We start from the raw sequence: 19,188 nt of genomic DNA on the forward strand, positions 1-19,188 counted from the left end.
GACCTGACAACTACGTTGTGATAGTAAAGAAGAGTATAGCAAAAATATAGTCAGACAAAAACAATAATCTCTTTAGTTGTGCAGACTTTGAGAGAGAGGTTGTTGTCCTGGCAACATGTAACCATATCCTTTCTGTTAGCGGTCTCATCGTTGTCACGCGTGAACAGGGAGTACAGGTGGGGACTGAGTACGCAGCCCTGTGGGGAACTTAAATAGGGACTGTGGTCAAGAATACAGGTCAGGGCAATAACAAGAAACAGTGCTGAAAATGAGGGAGAGAAGGCGTTGGACCTCACTGGCACTGGAGGAGATCATTTTTATAATAGGCCACAATGGGACAACGAGTTGATGTGCAGAGCATAATAACATAATCAATGACTGCAAATTGGGAACTCTACTGTCATTCTAATGTCAAATAATACAGCCATTTGGGCATATTTATCTGTGTGTAAAATTATAGTCACAACATGGCCTGAATATCCTAAACAAATCCAAGCAGTCTTATTGGTCCACTCCAGGCTTAGCCTAAGGACACAGTGAAAAGGTTCATCATTTACAACGGCCAGACCAAGGCAAATAGATGCGCATGCAGCATTAGCCCTTCCAATATCTAAATGAGAACGAGCTGAAAGGTGACATGTCCAAACATAATTCTTCAGTTTCCAGACCTCGGTATATACCTCCGAGGCCTAAGTGCAAAGGAAAGCAAGGAACACGCTGAGAAGCTGCCCGTGCCCCCACAGAACGGATGGGACAGGAGAGAGGGAACAATGGTTGTGTTTGAAGAGAACAAGCTGGTTGCCATGCCGCAAACAAACTATCAGCACCAAATGTCATCATAACCCTACAGTGAAAGGCAAAAACAACTTCAGAAATGCACAAACCACTTTTCAGTGTTAATGTGACATTGGCATGCTCGAGTACATTGAGTACTGTACTGTGGCTGACATGCACACAGTAAGGACAACAATGCTGACGAATCACATTATTAACCCTTTACCAATGCAAGGCAAGAAAGAACATTCATTTCAGGAATAACATGTTTTCTGCATTTGCCTGGGACAAGGGACACCATCAAGTGGAAACCAATGAGACACTACAGACGGACAAATATGTCAACATTGCATCATTCACATTGCCTTGCATAGAAACATGAATCACACAGATTGCTTTACAATAGTAGTCTTTGGTGCTCTTCTTTTATTCCATAGGTTGGTGTGGATGTTTCGTATCCGATAGCAAGGTTGTACTCTGGGAAGGGCGGAACCCGTTGTGGTGGTTTGCAACATGGTGCACTTGAATGCTGTCAACGCACATGTGTTTTTCAAAGTCTGTGAATAACCCCTTAAGTAGGGAGTCTGTCATACTGCTCCCTGTCACACAGCTCCCCTCTCCCATCACACATCTCCCCTTCACACCCATCCGGAAAATGCATGTAGAATGTATGATGAATATATGTCGAATACATACAGTGGGGAGAACAAGTATTTGATACACTGTCGATTTTGCAGATTTTCCCACTTACAAAGCATGTAGAAGTCTGTCATTTTTATAATAGGTACTCTTCAACTGTGAGTGACGGAAAATCCAGAAAATCACATTGTATGATTTTTAAGTAATACACTTGCATTTGGTCACACTGTCCACCCTCCCCACACCACTGTTCTTCCACAAAGTTTCCCCCCACACAGAGACTGGTGGCTAGATAACATGTGGAGCAGAACCTATGACACGTGCACAACCTGCAAGCCACTTGTTTCTGGAAAGTGTTGTAAGCACTGACGTTTTCTGTTTCATAATTGTAAAAAAAGCACACAATAAAATACACTGGTCCAAAAAATTAAGGGAGCACTGAAATCACACATTAAGTAAATACATTAAAGATCGAAATGTTTATTGTACATTGTGTAATTCGTCAAGAACAAAAGATGTAACCGAGGTCAATGGAAACCAAAATCACCAACCGACTGATGGCTGGATTCAAACTCACACCAAAAATAAAAGTAAACAATTGAAATCACAGGTTGTTCCAACTTGCGTGAATTTCATCACGGCAACTCATAATGTGATTCAGTAGTGTGTATGGGCCCCCTCATGCCTGTATGGACTCCCAACAACATCTGGGCATGCTCCTGATGAGACGGCGGATGGTGTCCTAGGCGATCTCCTCCCAGACCTGGATCAAGGCATCAGTGAGCTCCAGGACAGTCTGTGGCGTTACTTGACTTCATTGGATGCAATGGTACCGAACTTCCCATACGCTCTCAATTAGTTCACTCCTATTGGTTTACCCCTCTGGCCATGAGAGGTGTGATTTGCATATTAAAATGTTCAGTTACTGCCTATTGCTATCTGCCCCATGGCTATAAAAGAGGTTGTCACACCCTGCTCAGTCTCCCGACATACCTTTCTTCACGAGAAAAGCAGTCAGAGACTGGTCAGGGCATGAACTGGAGTAACGAAAGTAACTATCGTATAATATCGTGAAGCTTTGCCCGTAGGGGCTTTGCTCCTATTGGTTTAGGGCAAAGCGAGCAAGCCCAAGATGTACTCCCTGCCGGTCTCCTACCCCACCAACGAGGTAAGTGCCCAACAGGATGGCTCAGGCATGGAATACTAACCACGACACAGAGCCGCTTCCAACCCGCTCACTCCAGTCACATATGTTTGTGCACTGATAAACCGCCCCAAACGAATGCACACACGGCAGCAACCCAACCGGTACCTCCTCAATCAGTAAAAACTGAATCAGAGCCTCCGAGGCCAGCCCAAAAAGCATGCAGAGACCCGGACTCGGTGCACAAGCAGACGCTCAATCACACACAAGGCGAGCGTCCAAACCAAAACCGCACCGGCAAACCGGAGCATTGGATGGACCCATGTCAAATGCACCGTCCCAGCAGCTCATCGGACCTAACTCAAATTCCAGCCTCAGCCACACTGAGCACAGTGAGCCAGCGTACCCGCAGCCATGTCACGCAAATAAAACTGGACAAAAGGCGACGGCGTCCCCCAAGATGCAGCGGCACAGATGTCCTCCACCCCCATGCCCCTAAATCGGGCAGCCAAGGCCGCCACCCAACGCGTGGAGTGGGCCCCAAACCCCCTAGGCATAGGAGTGCCACGTTATTTCTAGGCCAGATCATTCCCCTCACCTTGAGGTCATTGGCCCACCTTGAGGCCTCCGTGACACACAAAGAGGTGGGGCGCGGTCTGCGTACTGTGCCAAAGTGCACACTGGACACAGATGATGCAACCTCTCCTCACTCTCTCCCACAAGAGGAGGGGGAGAAATCGCCCACAATAACATCTTCATGGAACGAAACGACGACCAAACTCACACAGGGTGGGGAAGCGTCTGAGGGACACTCCCCCACAAAGAATCAGGTACGGCATTCCTTGTTCTGCCGGCAGGTTCCCTCACCTCGCACTGCACTGATCAAGCAGCATCTGGTACCGATGCGCCCGTTGACCGGCAACGCAGCCGACCCCCAGGTCTCTGTGAACCCGAAGGGGGGCAGCGGACGCCAAAGTGGAAGCAGGAACCGGCAGAAGGGGACCCAGCTGGAGACATTCCTCCCTGTCCTTTTTCTGGCATACCATTGCCTCCGTGACCGTGGCCCCAAAAAGCGCATCCTCCTGCAGCGGGGCATTGAGGAATGGATCTTCTCCGGCTTCTTCAGGGAAGTCAACGCCAGCCACAGGTGCCTGACCTCCACTACCGACGTGGCCATCACCCGGACGGCCGAGAGGGAGTTAGCCTGGGTGAGCTTTAGAATGGCCGCCGAAGCCCTAGCCACCACTCTCACCTCAGATTGCAATAACGAGGTGCGACCCTCGGTCATTCCGGCCACAGCCGCCGCCATGTGGCCCACTTTGTTGCAGGCCGCCAGGGACTGCACAGACAGGGCGTACTGCTTCTCCGCCAGGCAGGTCCTTCACGGACGGTAGAGCCGAACGCTTGTCGCTCCAGGTGCTCAGGCCAGGGACCAGGGAAGTTTCCAGGGTGGGTTCTAGGGGCGGAATACCCCTACTTAAGGTCTCCAGCCGTCCCTCCACCATGGTGTAGGCGAGGTGGGACATTACCGTACCCCAGGTCATGAAGGGGGCCCCCCCACGCTTCCTCCTCGTATTTGCGTAGGGAAGGGACCTCCGGCGCCACAGTCAGCATCAGGCGGCAAGCCCGCGTCCAGTGGGCGGCCTCAAAGAGATCCTCCTCCTGGGCACAGACATTGGAATGTGCAGGTGCCGAGCAGCAGCAGAGATGGCAACAAAGAAGTCCTACTTCACTGCCGGGGCATCGACACTCCTGTCCTTCGGGGGGGGGGGGGGGGGGGGAGGGGGGATGGGGGGCGACCTCCTCCTCCGAAGAGGAAGAGTCGGAACAACTCAGCACCCGCTTGGCCAAGCGGGGGAGAACAGTTCCGGAGGTGGACAGAGCCGTAGCCCGGTCCCCTCAGCCACCGACCCTGACTCCTGAAAGGAGTCCTCCTCAGAAAGGAGAGGGAGGACGTCAGCGAGAGGGACCTCCTCAGCGAAGTACGCCAGCCTGTCCATCCTCACCTGCAAAGGGAGGATGGCGCAGGCGGTGCACACTGGCTTGTTGAAGGCGCCATCACGAGCATGCTGCGGTCCCAGACACGCACAGCACAGTGTGTGCACGTGGATTGGATACTAAACTTTTCTTTTGAAAAGACTGAGTAGAAGGTGACAACCTCTTTTATAGTCATGGGGCAGATGGCCATGAGAGATGTGATTCACATATTACACATTTTCAGTGACTGCCTATTGGCAGAGGGGTAAACCAATAGGAGGGAAGCCCCTATGGGCACAGCTTCATGATATAGAACCATTGGCTAGCACATGGAGTTCTGTGCGACCCCCCAAGGATATGCCTTCCCTGTCCATCACTAACTCACGGCCAAACCGTCCATGCTGGATAATGTTGCAGGCATCATAACATTCACCACGTTGTCTTCAGACTCCTTCACATCTGTTACATGCTCAGTGTAAACCTGCTCTTATCTGTGAAGGGAACAGGGCGCCAATGGCGGACCTGCCAATTCTGGTGTTCTCTAGCGAATGCCAATCAAGCTGCACAGTTTGGTCAGAAACATGCAAACCAGTAGCCCACTCAAGGTGATTTTGTAGGGCTCTGACAGGGCTCAGGTAGATAAGGAGAGATAAATTGTCTGAGGCCAGCACCTGCAAAACCATTCCCTTTTTGCGGGTTGTCTTGCTGTTGCCTCTCCAGTGCACCTATTGTCACTTTCATGTACATCAAAACAGGTGACACTGATTCACCATCGCTTTTGCTTCCTAACTGGACGGTCTGATATCCCTGAGGTTTAATGGACTTGGTGTTGATTAAATTCCAATGTTACTTAAGATCTTAATAAAAACAACAATTATTTTTCTTTCAATGCTATATGTTGTTGATAATCGGTTAGAATGTTACATTTAAAAGACATATCATTGGCCTAAAATTGTGGTCCAAATGTCTTTCTTATGTTGAATTAAATTGCATGCTACAGTACATATTTTAGGATAACTGAGGTCGAAATTCATATTGAATTCACTTTCAGTGACCGGCATATTCACATTAGTCAGGGCAACATACTGCCAGCAAACTGCTGTGACACCAGCCAAAAGTTATCTTTGCAGCCACCACAACACCTGTAGTGTTGGCTGGGAAAATGAATAAATTGCTTGCTACAAAAATTGATGAGACATCCCGTGCATACTCACTAGATCAAATACGCCAGACACATATTGAAAGCTACCAACCAATACAGGCATTTGTTTCATAACCTATTTCCTTGCAAACTTATAATTTATTTATTTTTGTCAGGACATCTGCTGTCCTTCGGTCCTATGTTGGCTAATAAAACCCAAGCTTGTCTTGCAATAATCCAAATAGTGCATCTGTCAATGCATCAGGGAGGTTCAAGTCTAGGGCTTGCTTCACTTTTTGCCAAGTGTAATTCCCAAACCATAATTTGACATGAAAACAATGCATCTGATTAGTTACGTAAAGAAATACCAAAATAAAAATTAAATTCCAGTTGGGTCGGGCTCAACTCCATTTATTTCCATTGGATTCTGGAAGAACTAGAAACACAACATAAATATGGTAATTCCACCAATGCTCGACTAAGGGCTGTTCTTATGCAGAATTCAAAGCAAAACCTTTGTATTCAACCAAGGACACTGAAATTTGAAAGTGAGAACCAAAGTATGTTGTTACTATCATTCCTCCATAGATAGTCGTCAGTGGTGTTTTTCTTTTGTATTGTTTTCTGTTATTGGTTTCTATATGATTTCTATACTGTATGCTGTGAGTAGTTTGTCAAATATATATATAAAGGAATAGGAGCAGGGGGAGTGGAATGTGAAGTAGAATACATGTGCTTGTAGCATATAAGGAAATTAATGCATAATTAGAGGAGAGTAATCCATTCTACATGCCCATAAAACCAGCTGTTGCACCTAGATACTATGAACAACTACATTTTCTGGCTTCTGTAGTGGTTTTTGGCTGTTATATTTAAATTGCATGGGACTTTCATACCTCAATAAACCTTTGGATTCAAGACTTATAATTTAGATAACAATCCATATAAAAAGGTTTTGACTTTATGCCTTCATCAGTGTTGTTCACTGTGAGACATGGGCAAGGCTAGCCCCTTTTTAGGACCGTCATCCAGCGCCAAACACACGCAGAGTGAGAACCCGTTATGTAGTGTTGTGAATCAACTAAGTTGCTCCAAAGCTGTGTCTCACACTTCTTTCCTTTTACCTAGAGTAGTTCCGATTCCGAAACCATATCGGTGAGTACTGGAGTCAGTATCCTGAATCACAGTACACCTATAATAAGTGTTTATTTTCGGACTATTTTAGTCCAGAGGGTCGCCGCTGCTGTGGAGTAGCACAGGACCTGGGTGACTCGTCCATAGTCATAAACATAGACATAATAAAGAATAGACACCGCATCGACCGCTACTGCCTACTGGCGCTGACGAGCCGTGGGACCGCCATCTTGGACCGGTCAGCTGCTCTACTCAATGTAATCTGTTTTGGCAGGTGAAACGACCTGTCAGCGCATTTAATTAATCATACCTCAGTGAACACCTTACTGATTTTCACACGGGTTTTTTTCCTGCAAAGGTCATACATGTAACTTTGATACAGGACACATGGTTTGACGTATTTTAATATTCATAGTTTTATATTCATCAAAACTGTGAACATAATCCCCAAAAAGGGAGAAAAACAGGAACATTTCCAGTTTGACTATCATTCTGATTGAAACACCTAATGTGTAAATTGTGGCAGTAAAGTCAGAAATATATATTTCTCTCTCTCTCATTTCACAGCCCCCATCCCAACATACTCACATGGGTCCCAGTCTAAAATAGCAGGATGAAATGAAAAGTGACTGTTTTTATTTAAACTACACATTTACTTTGTTGAAACTCCCTTGAAAAGTCTGCAAACTTAATTAATGTAGCAATTTTCAAAACACAGTTACAAGTGCTTTTCAGAACCCAGAGGGAAAGGGATCAGGGCTAAGACAATAACAAGGACATAATGTAAAGATAAACTTCATTATACACAAGCTCACAAACTTAGTGTAAGGTAAATGAGACCAACATTTGGATTCCTGGAGACACACACCATGAGGCTAGAGTTCATAAAACACAAACAAACAGAGGTATTTACAGACCCAACAACACTTACAGCAGTATTCACATAAAATGTGACAGACCACTGTTTTCAGGCAGTTTTAAGCCATTGCTTTCAGATTCAGTGTTAATCTTGTCAGAATGATGACAGATATGACATAAAGATACTATGTGTGATGAGTAAGGTTAAAGTACAGATAAAGCTTAGAATTAGTTTTGGGATGCTGGAATTTAGGATTAAAGTCTTGAATTGTCGTGGAACCACACACATGCACACGCTCTAAAACCCCTGAAAGAGGACAGTTCTTCCTCATGCTCCCTTTCTGCAGTTCAAGAGAGGTGAGTTTGGTAATGTGGTGCAGCCTTATTTTGAGAAACACAGACACAACCAATGACAACAAGTCAGAATGATGGTTGTCGATGCCAAACTGAGTCTCCTCAATGTGATCCGCCAAGCAGAAAAACATCCTCCGTTTCCAATCTCCTCCCGGACGATGTCTGTGACTGTCGACACCTTAGGAGCTGGCATTGGTGAAGCTTGGCGGATCACCCTCTCTGCAGCACTCAGCACCTTATTAAAATAATAATTAAAAAAAATACATTATAATTTATATAGTGCTTTACACAGGTGAGACACCACACCGAACCATCAGGCGGCGGAAGATGGCCTGGAAGTGCCGATGGATTGTTATTCCAGCCTCCTTATATGGAAAACAGGCACACAATACATACATTACTCACAAGACACAAGATATTCATTAGGTATATTTTCAAAATTGTAATTAAAAGAACACCAACCCTACCTGACGCTCTGATTGAATTAAATAGGAGCTCCAAGTGATCTTGGCTGAACCTGTAGGTGAGCACATGCCGCTGAACTAAATAATAAGCTTGTTTGAAAACCATTCTACTATCAGATGTTCTGTTGCCTTTATTTTAAGTGTGGTGAGTATGAGACATGAGAGGTAACTTACTTTTGTTAGGGCGAATTACACGTGAATAATACACAGTGTTGGGCAAGTTACTTGAAATTGCAGTGAGCCTAAGCTATTAGTTACTCTGTCATGAATAAAGCTTCACTACACAAAAGCTACCACCCAGTCAAATGTAGCAAGCTAAAGTAACACAAAACCACAAAAAAATATATATAAAAAAAAAAGTTACACAAACACAGCAGTAGGCTAGTTCATTACATAGGAAGCTACTTTAAGTTGTGCTAATTTCACATGACAAGAAAATACGCTTGTGTGGCCAAGCTACTTGGTAAATAAAGGAGTTACTACTACTGAAAAAAGTTACTTAATTCTGAAAATAGTGAAGCTACCACCAAAATACTAAGTTACTAGCTAAGCTAGTACTGCACAACAATGATAATACTGTCTTTTATTTATATGAATATATAATTAGCTGGCCAATGTTATACCAGTAATATTTGCTTTATTTCTACAATAGCATTCTTGAGTCAGTGTTATAGAATATGACTTATCAAGTCTCAGTTCGCTGGGTGAACACCGGCTGGTGCAGTAAACATAGCCTAGCTAGCTGGATACGATTTCAGTACAGTGATATCAAAGATCCTTGCTCCTTCTCAACTCTCTGGTAATATTCTAGTCACAAAATACAACCAATAATACGGTAATGTTAAATCTTACTTGTGAAAAGTAATCCCCCGAGCCCTGCTTTCGATGGTACACCAAATGGTCATTGACAGGTTTGCCACCCTCAAAGTGCGGCGACATAGATTAACTCTCCCAAAGTAGAGCCAAATGGGGATTCAGGGGAAGTACTTCCCTCTCTTTTTTTATATCTTTACTTTCTAAGTATTTTCAAGATCTCTGTAAATAATCTGGATATTTTGGACTTTTTGGTTTTACCTTCTTTTTTTTCTTTGCTCTTGATGTGAAGCTTGTTTTATCATTATTTATTGATGACTAATATTGGTTTATGAAAGTTCAGACAGGCGTGCAACCAGATATGTTAGAGATGGCCATTTGTAAATAATTTATGAATTAAATGAATTACATTTTGTTGTCCAAGTACCTGTTACTTTGTTCAATGACAATAAAGTTGAATCTAATCTAACCAATCTGATGACTGTTGATACAAAAGGAGGCACATGGAGTTAACGGTCAGGAAAACCAGCTGAGTGAAGAAGGTATTGTGTTTGTTACAGGGGGCTGTCTGTGTGAACACTCACAATTAAGCTGGTGCACTGAAAAGGTCTCAAAAAAAAGAAAACAAAAATCTGGGAACATGGTTGATTGGCTCAGCAGTTGAAATATTAAGTACTATACAATCAACATGTGCAACCATAAGAAATAACAAAATAATAATATTAAATAAGTAAAAGAACCATCAGAAGAGAAAATGAAATAAAATATATATTATAATTATAAAACTATAATGATAATACGGTAAACTAAATTTATAATATATATTATGTAATAATGTCCAGTATAACTTGATTAAAGGGACGGGTAGACCAACTGATAGAGGTGTGTTTTAAGGCCTGCTTTAAAAGCTATGACTGTCTGTCAGTGAGGGAGTTCCAGAGGGCGTAATAACAACATGTGATATCATGCCTCATTTGACACATTTCCCACATATGTTACATGCCTCATTAGGGAGACTACCTCATTAGGCATACATCCCTACTTAGTCTGTGCAGAGTTTGCTGGGATTTGCTGCAATGAAGTGTGGCCGTAATCCTGATTTGGATATCACAAAATTAGGGAGAAAAAAATTACCGTAATATAATATTAATAAGCCATTTGACCTTAAATGACACAAATTGAATGAAGTAACAATTACCTTTTTCTTTATTGTAAATACTGGCTAAAGGTTCATGAACAAAATGTTGAACTAATTTGTGGAATGTAAAAAAATTAATGGGTCTCTGACTTCATCAGTCCCATTGGTTAATGGAGTACACCTTTGGGTATTACATGCCGCAGGGATTATTCAATACTGGATTTTAAATGTAATCTAAGAGATAGAAGTCTGAGCCGTTGGATGGCTTCTAGGTCTGGTCATCTTGAAGCTTTTTGAGGTGTTTGTCTAGGATATTGTGAGTAAACCTTTGAATAAAAGAATACAAAGATTTAGAAAGTAAGGATACCAAGGCAATATTGTTCAAAGGAATCAGATGCATCATAAAAAGACCACGACAGGTTGAAGATTTGAGTTCAAAAAGTATTTGTTTAAACTCCACAAACTTTTGCTGTGTGTGATTGTGCTTGCAGCACAGACCGGAATCAATCGAATTATCCCAAAAGGGCACAAACCATTTGGCACAACCGTCAGGCTCACTCAAACGCTACTAACCTGCCTAGAGTACATCCCAAACAGCAACCTTTAGAGAACGGGGTGCCAGTTGGGACAGAGGCCTACGGTGCGATGACATCCAAGTCTCTATCTACAGAGGGGAGAACAGGTATTTGATACAGTACCGATTTTGCAGGTTTTCCTTTTTATCATAGGTACTCATCAACTGTGAGAGACGGAATCTAAAACAAAAATCCAGAAAACCACATTGTATGATTTTTAAATAATTAATTTGCATTTTATTGCATTACATAAGTATTTGGATCCGTGCTCCAAATTAAGATAAGGATCCGTGCTCCTCATCTCTCCTCCCTGTCCTCCTCCTGTAAGTCAAGGCATCCCAGATGTCATCCTATACATCCCCTCCATCAAATTCAACCTGACTACTTTGAGGACTATTTGATATGTCTGTAAAATCACCTATGACATTGACTTGGAATAGCTAGAGACAGTTTTTCTGTTTTTTTTATATAATTTTAAGTGCATTTAACTACTTGCCTTCTCCGTGATTTACCCTGATTGTTTTGATAGAGTATTTGGAAAGGAATTACTAAACCGCGTGTGTGCAGGTTGTTTAGTGTGCTGTGATTAGACAATTGGGCATGGGCTATGCTAACAGTTGAGAGCTGTGGTCAATTTAAACCACCTGCGGCTCCCTCAACCAATTGTCAAACACAGCCACAAATGAGTCAAAGTAGGGAAAGTCAGCCTGAAGCCCTCCCTGGGAAAACAAGCTGCTCCGCCTAGACTGCTGCCCTCCTAAATGATTGTATGTACCATTCTACATATGCATGCATAATTCACTTTTTCTGCAGTATTTCTTTGTTGCACATATTTAACCTTAGGACACTTTCAATGACAATAACTGTATGCACAATTTACAATTGTTTAATTCATTTTACTATTGCACACAGTTTGGCATTTAACTTTTTCCAAATAATTATTTAAACCAGTTCTCTTCTCCTGAGATACTGAAATATTAAAGGAGAAGTAACACTGTTTTCTGGTAACCTGGGACAGCTCACTTCTCAGTTTACAAAGACTGCAAGATTACAGCATAAACTGTGTGTGCATCATCATGTCTTAAAACTTCATGGTCAGCCACCAGGTCAGCCTCTGTTACCAATTGACATTAAACTCCCCACTCTGGCAAGAAGTGTTGTTTGTTCAGCTCAGAGACATTATGCAGGAGGCAGGGTCTCTGATGAGATGGACTGGAACCACTCGATTCACAAACACTTGCAATTGACCTCTGCTTTTCTGAAAGCGTCCTAACCCTTATTAGCTTGGGGTCGGGGTTTATCAAAAACCTCACGACATTAGGCCTTGCATGTTAGAGCATAGGGCAAGCTTTGCATTTTAGGGTATTGGGCAACATTTTAAAGCATTGTGCCCAAGGACAATACTAATTTACCTGACAGCATTAATATGCCAGACCATATGTTTGTATACATTTTGCAATTGGCCACTTGGACTTCTGCAACAAGTTGCAAAATAATATGTTGCATCTTTGAAACAGACTGCTAATGGTGGAATGCGGTTGGTTCTAGTACAGCATGTGTTAACATAATGAATCAAAAAACCCTTTGGACTCTTTAATATTTCTTTGCGTTACAGAAGTATATTTCGGTGATGGTCTTTGATGCTCTTTCGGGGTTGTTTTAAATCCAGAGAAGGCAGCTTATTCTTTTTCGAGGCTAGCTTGCACACAGCTCTTTTTATGAGCTTTGTGCTTAACTAACAACGGCATGTTAGTTAAGCCTTTAGACCCAATATTATTCTAGAATGCTGCTGTAGATTACAGAAAATTCTCAAAATAAATATTTTTTCACACATTTCAAACAAACAGATATAGCACAAAAACTAAGAACAAATAAAGTTACAAGTTAACTTTGTTTTAAAGAGCACATCATCTTATTTATTTTGACACCTCATCCATGTAATCAGAGAAATGCTGTGTTGGTAACCACTACATCATAGAGCTGTACTTTTGCTGGGAATAAGTATATCCTGTTGTTTCTATCCGGAACCCTGCAACTCTTTTTTGGCGAGATTGAGCAAGCAATCATTCAAGGTAGGCACAACTATGATAATAAATTAAGTATAAGGCACACACATCTCAAAACACTGAAAGTAGCCTATGTGTAAGCAAATGCAGGTCATTATCATGATCAAGTGATGACGTCGTCAGAAAAGCACATTACTGGCACCTATCTTGGCTAGCTAGTGAAAGTGACAGCTCGTCATCTCACAAGAGAAACACATTTGCGGCCACACAACTTTTTTAAAGTCTGACACAACTGAACCGGACAATTAGTTGTCTAATTAGCTAATGCAGTTTGCATATATGAATGAAATCGTATGAAACGCTATATAACACTCAACTAGTTAGCCGACTACACAGCTAATTACATTACAAGACTAAGCCATTACCATTACCATTCGAGCCCCACAGCTGATGCGCTTGCCTATCAGGTTATCACGACAGGGTTACTATTGTCATTTAAAAGTTATCACCAACACAGCATCAAATACCCAGTGAGCAATCGATGGCGGCCCGCCTGCGTTTTGCTGCTGGCAGGCCGCAGAAGGCTATAATGGTAGTTTATAAATAAAATAGACATTGACTTTTACACTATTGCTTGTGTAAAGGACCTTCATGTAGACATGTACAGTAAACACATAGAAACAGCCGTCTCTCGCCATTGCTTACCATCATTTTTTTCCTGAACTAATGGCCATTTTCCACTGCATGGTCCTGGCTCAACTACTCGCCTATAGCCTCGACTTTAATCACTTCATGGGGGACAATTCTTTACTGTGTTTAAACACTGCCGTGTCCGTAGTTGCCGCTGTAGCGAATGTCAATTGCACGTAAGGCAAGACAATCGCCATTTTCCAAGCTAGGAAACCCACTTTCTAGTAATGTGAAAACTGGATCATTTTAGTGACTTGGTTCTTTAAGTCTCATTCAGGAAAAAACTATTTTTCAAAGGGTGTAAGGTATATGGGTGTAAGGGTGTAAGGTATATGCTCTGAATTGGACAAAACAACATGTGGAATGCTTACTATTTTTTTGTGCTTCTTCGCATATGTTTTGAGCTCAGGCGGTTCAAATGTTGAATGGGCGTTATCAGTGGTTATCAGCCGCATAGATATGGGTCAGAAGGGGCCTGCTAAGCCTACTGGTAGGCTCAGAAGGCTGTTATCATCCATTCGCATGGTTAATTTAGTATTTAGATCATTGACTAAATTATCACAGTTTAAAGGCTCTCATTTTAATGGTCTTACCTGTACATATCCCCGTTATCCAGCAGACTTCCGATTAGCGGCGACCTGGATTCGTCTGGGATTGGATCTGGAGTCTTCTCGTGTATTTATCCGTGGTTAACCATGCGAATGGATGATAACAGCCTTCTGAGCCTACCAGTAGGCGTAGCAGGCCCCTTCTGACCCCTATCTATGAGGCTGATAACCACTGATTATGCCCATTCAATCCAATGATAACATTCGAAGTGGGTGTTGAGCTCCATTAGCATAGCCAGGAAACCCAAGTGGTAATTGATCTGCGACCCATCATCTGATGTCAGATTGCCCCTATCACAATGTCAGATTTATATCGGTCTATTTAAACATCAGGTTACTCAGTCGGATATGATAATGGTCATTTTATCTTGCTAATCATATCCACCCACCACCCCTGCCTCCACCTGTTTGGTTCCGTGTTTCCTTTTGTGGGGGGATTGGTGCTGCGTACCTTGCTCATTGTCTTTGAGGATTCCTATTAATATTATAATGGTGATGATATTGTTGGAAATATCGTGTACACGATCATGTGACGGCAATGAGTTTCCCCAGAGGAGCAGAACCTAATGCCAAGACATGGCAAGTGTATTGTAGTAAATAAGTTCTCCAATAAATGGTTAAAATAATATGTGGTATTTTCTGTCTGAGCTATTGAAAGATTTTCATAAATATATTATATATTAAAGCAATGATACAAGCCACACAACAGTAGTTTGAAAGTAAAGGCATATAGAACATAGAAGATCATGGGCCTGTAAGATTGTGTCAAGATACACTATTTAGCTAAATGTGGACACCCCTACTAATTAATGATTTCAAGTGTTTAAGCCACATCCATTGCATTCATCTAAAATAGGTCAATTAATCTAAAACCAGTTCCTTCCAAAGTTAAGCAGGGGCTGGACTCACTGGTATGATGACAACAGATTCACTGGTATGGTGACGGGGTGTCTGCATACAGTGCTGTAGTGGCGATTTGTCCTCAACTTAAATCAAAAAAGAAATTAAAATATACAAACTCAAAATCAAACGGCCACTGAGGCACTTAGATTAAATCTTACGCAGGGCACAATAAGTCCAATGTCCAGGCAAGCGTATCGTTCATGCGGTTTATTTCCCATTTGAGCAAGCATACACTAACATTTGCATCCTCACTTTCCCTGGTAAAAAACCAACAACCTTTCCCAGTGCCTGCCTGTCCTAAGTGTAACCACCATTTTATACATACAAACAGGTGCTCAGTACTATCAAAATAAAAGTCCCAAAAAGATGCTCAAATTAACTAAAATAATAACATTAACATTCTCTTTCTACATCAATAAAATAATCATACAAATTATTTAAAGTGAAACTAAATAAAGTAATTTAATTATTAACTTAATTACAAAACAAGGACATAGCTCCAACATTCCGGCCCCTAATTGGGAAATGTGTAAACCCACAATTACTTTTATTTCTGTAACACAGCTATTCTCTAGCTATACTGTAATTATTATACATAAATTCTTCTGATCTTTTTCCCATGGCTGTCTGAAAAAGAAACAAACAGAAGAAAAATAGAAGAGAAGGAGAAAAAGAAAGAATATATGTTCATGATGCTACACTGTGGCCTCCAGAAGCAGACGGATCTTCGTTATAGGTCTCTCCAAGACACTGGTCTTAGTTTGGAGGAGCACAGAACGAACCAATCCTTTGGAGTCTGACTTAGTACTCAGAACTCGGCCCATCATCCAGGATCCTCTCGGTGCCATAGCAACAGCAATGATGACGATAGGAATGATACTTCTTCTTGGTATAGCCCATTTTTGTCTTTCCTGCATTAGAAATAAGTATTCAAACGTCCATTGTTTCCAAAAAAGTTCGGCGATGTACTGTACTTGCTTCCATCTTCTCCTAATATACATGTCACTCTGTGCGAAGAGTCCTGGGGGAAAGATGGGTTTTCCTTTTAGCAGAAGAATATGGTTCGGTGTGAGGGCCTCAAGGTCATTGGGGTCATCGGAGACCTTTGTAATGGGTCTGTCGTTTAGTATTGCCTCTACCTCACAAAAGTGTCTGCAGGCCTTTATCATCCAAAACCTGCTGCCTGAGAACCGAGGTGAGTATGCTTCTTACTGAGCGGATCAAACGCTCCCAAACACCACCTTGATGTGAGGCTGTAGGTGTATTAAAGTTCCACTTAATCCCATCTTGAACCAAAGCACCTTGGATTTTTGCATTATTCAAAGCAGCAAGACTTTGCTTTAACTCTTTGTTTGCTCCAATGAAATTCGTGCCATTGTCTGACCTTAGGCTGGACACCGGACCTCTTCTACAAATGAATCTCCACAAAGCATTAATGCAAGAATCCGTATCTAAAGAGTATGCCACTTCCAGATGTATTGCCCGACTGGTCAAACAGGTGAAAAGCACTCCATACCTTTTTAGAAAGCTTCTACCTCTTTTAACTTCTATGGGGCCGAAATAATCAACTCCCACATCTGAAAAAGGATCCTTATCTGGCATAACCCTCTCTTCCGGTAAGTCTGCAATCTTCTGCTCCCCAAGTTTTCCTCTGTAACATCTACAAGTTGTACATTCTGCAATGATTTTCCTTGCAGCAGAGTTGGCATTAATTATCCAATATCTCAGTCTGAGCTTATTCAACATGTGGTTTCTACCAGCATGTCCTAGTTGTTGATGGATGTGACGTAAAATCAGCTGGGAAACATGCAAATCTTTGGAAAGGATAACAGGATGTTTAATCTCTGATGTTAACGCAGACCTATGTAAGCGACCTCCCACTCTGAGAATGTCACCTTCCAATATAGGATCCAACTTGTACAATGAACTGTCTTTAGAGACATTAACCAAGCCGTTCTTCAGGGTGGCAATTTCACTCCTAAACCTGTGGTTTTGAACGAAACGAAGTATGGCCTTTTCAGCTTCATCATAACTTTCTGGAGTTAAGGATTTCCCTCCAAGAGTGGCTTTGAAGCTCTGAAGTTTCTGTTCAACACTGTTGACTCCTATGTCTCTGTCACTTTCAGTAGATTTGAACTCTTTCCACTTTTGGCTCAAGAGCAAAATAACTCTTAAACTGGAGAAACCAGGCAACAGATGTTCTAAGCTTCCTCCAAGATGAGAAATAATTAATGAAATAGTCTGTGGGATCTTCTGAGTGCTTGACGATAGCATTCACAGCTACTTCTCTTTTGACCTCTGGGTCCTCAGATAGAATGGCTATATCCACATCAGTGATTGGCCACTCCTTCTCTGACAAAGAGAGGAACTCTGGACCTTTTATCCATTTCTGGTGTGCGAGAAATTCCTTTGCTCTCAGTCCACGAGATGCTTCATCAGCAGGATTGATCTTAGAGCCCACATACCTCCACTGGTCAATGTCTGTGGCCTCTCTAATGACCGAAACCCTATTTGCAACAAAGGTGTGGAAACGTCTAGTTTCATTTCAGATATACTTGAGGACAGTAGTGCCATCTGTCCAAAACACTGACCTCTTCAGTGGCCACTGTAACTCTCTCTGAAGCATTCGGTCCATTCGAACAGCCAGAACTGCTGCTGCGAGCTCCAGACGAGGAATGGTGACTTGCTTCAAGGGCGTAACTCTAGTTTTTCCCACAAGAAATGAAACATGTACTTTGTTACCAACTTTCAATCTCAGGTAAGACATCGTACCATATCCAACTTGACTGGCATCTGAAAAGTCATGAATTTGTGCTGTTACAGATGTTCCAAAATCAGAAGGTTTAATGCAGCGATCCACCTGGAATCCAATCATCTTTTGGAGATCCGTTAGCCAGTCAGACCATTGTTTAGAGAAGGAAGGGGGTATTTGTTCATCCCACTTTAAGTTTATTCTACAGAGCTCCTGTAACATTAACTTAGCTGACATGATAAAAGGACCCAAAAAACCTAATGGATCGTACAGTGAGCTGACCACCGACAAAACACCTCTCCTTGTATGTGGTCGTTCCTGTACCAAAGTCCTAAACCTAAACTTGTCAGACTCAACACACCACTGCAGACCAAGCGATCTTTCAATAGGAAGCTGGTCCGTGTCTAAATCCAGTTCTTTTGTCTCTGTTGCTCTGATATTACTTGGGATTGATGCCAACACAGAGCGGCTATTAATCACCCACTTTCTGAGACTAAATCCACCTTTATCACAGAGCGCAGTCAAGACCTTTGCAATTTGAATTGCATCTCTTTCTGAGGGTATGGACTTCAGGCAGTCGTCCACATAAAAGTTATGACGAACTGTACTGATTACTTCATCTGGAAAATCCAACACATTGTCCTCTGCAGTTCTTCTCAAGGCATAATTTCCGCAACTTGGAGAAGATACAGCTCCAAACAAGTGTACCTTCATTCGATATTCCACTGGTTCTTTATCAGTATTGCCATTAGGCCACCAAAGAAAGCGAAGAAAATTCTTGTTTATCAGGCACCTGTACTTGATAAAGCATGGCATGGATGTCAGACATGACAGCAACAGGCTCTTTCCTAAACCGAATGAGGACCCCAATAAGGGAGTTAGGGAGATCTGGACCCTGCAAGAGCTGACAGTTTAGTGATGTTTCTTTGTATGTAGCTCCACAGCCAAAAACACAACCCTCAGCTTGCCCTTACTGGGGTGATGTACTCCGTGATGGGGGATGTACCAGACTTTTCCATCCCCTTGTTCCAGTTGGTCCACTGGTACCACTTCAGCATAGCCCTGAACCAACATATCACTGATAAATGAGGTGTACTCCTCCTTAATCTTATCGTTCCTCTCAAACTTCCTCTTCAAACCTTGGAGGCACTGTTCAGCAACACAGCGATTATTTGGTAAGACAGGATCTTTTTCTCTAAAAGGTAAGACAATGCAATA

Source organism: Esox lucius, chromosome 21, assembly GCF_011004845.1.
Source record: "Esox lucius isolate fEsoLuc1 chromosome 21, fEsoLuc1.pri, whole genome shotgun sequence".
In the NCBI taxonomy this organism is placed as follows: domain Eukaryota; kingdom Metazoa; phylum Chordata; class Actinopteri; order Esociformes; family Esocidae; genus Esox; species Esox lucius.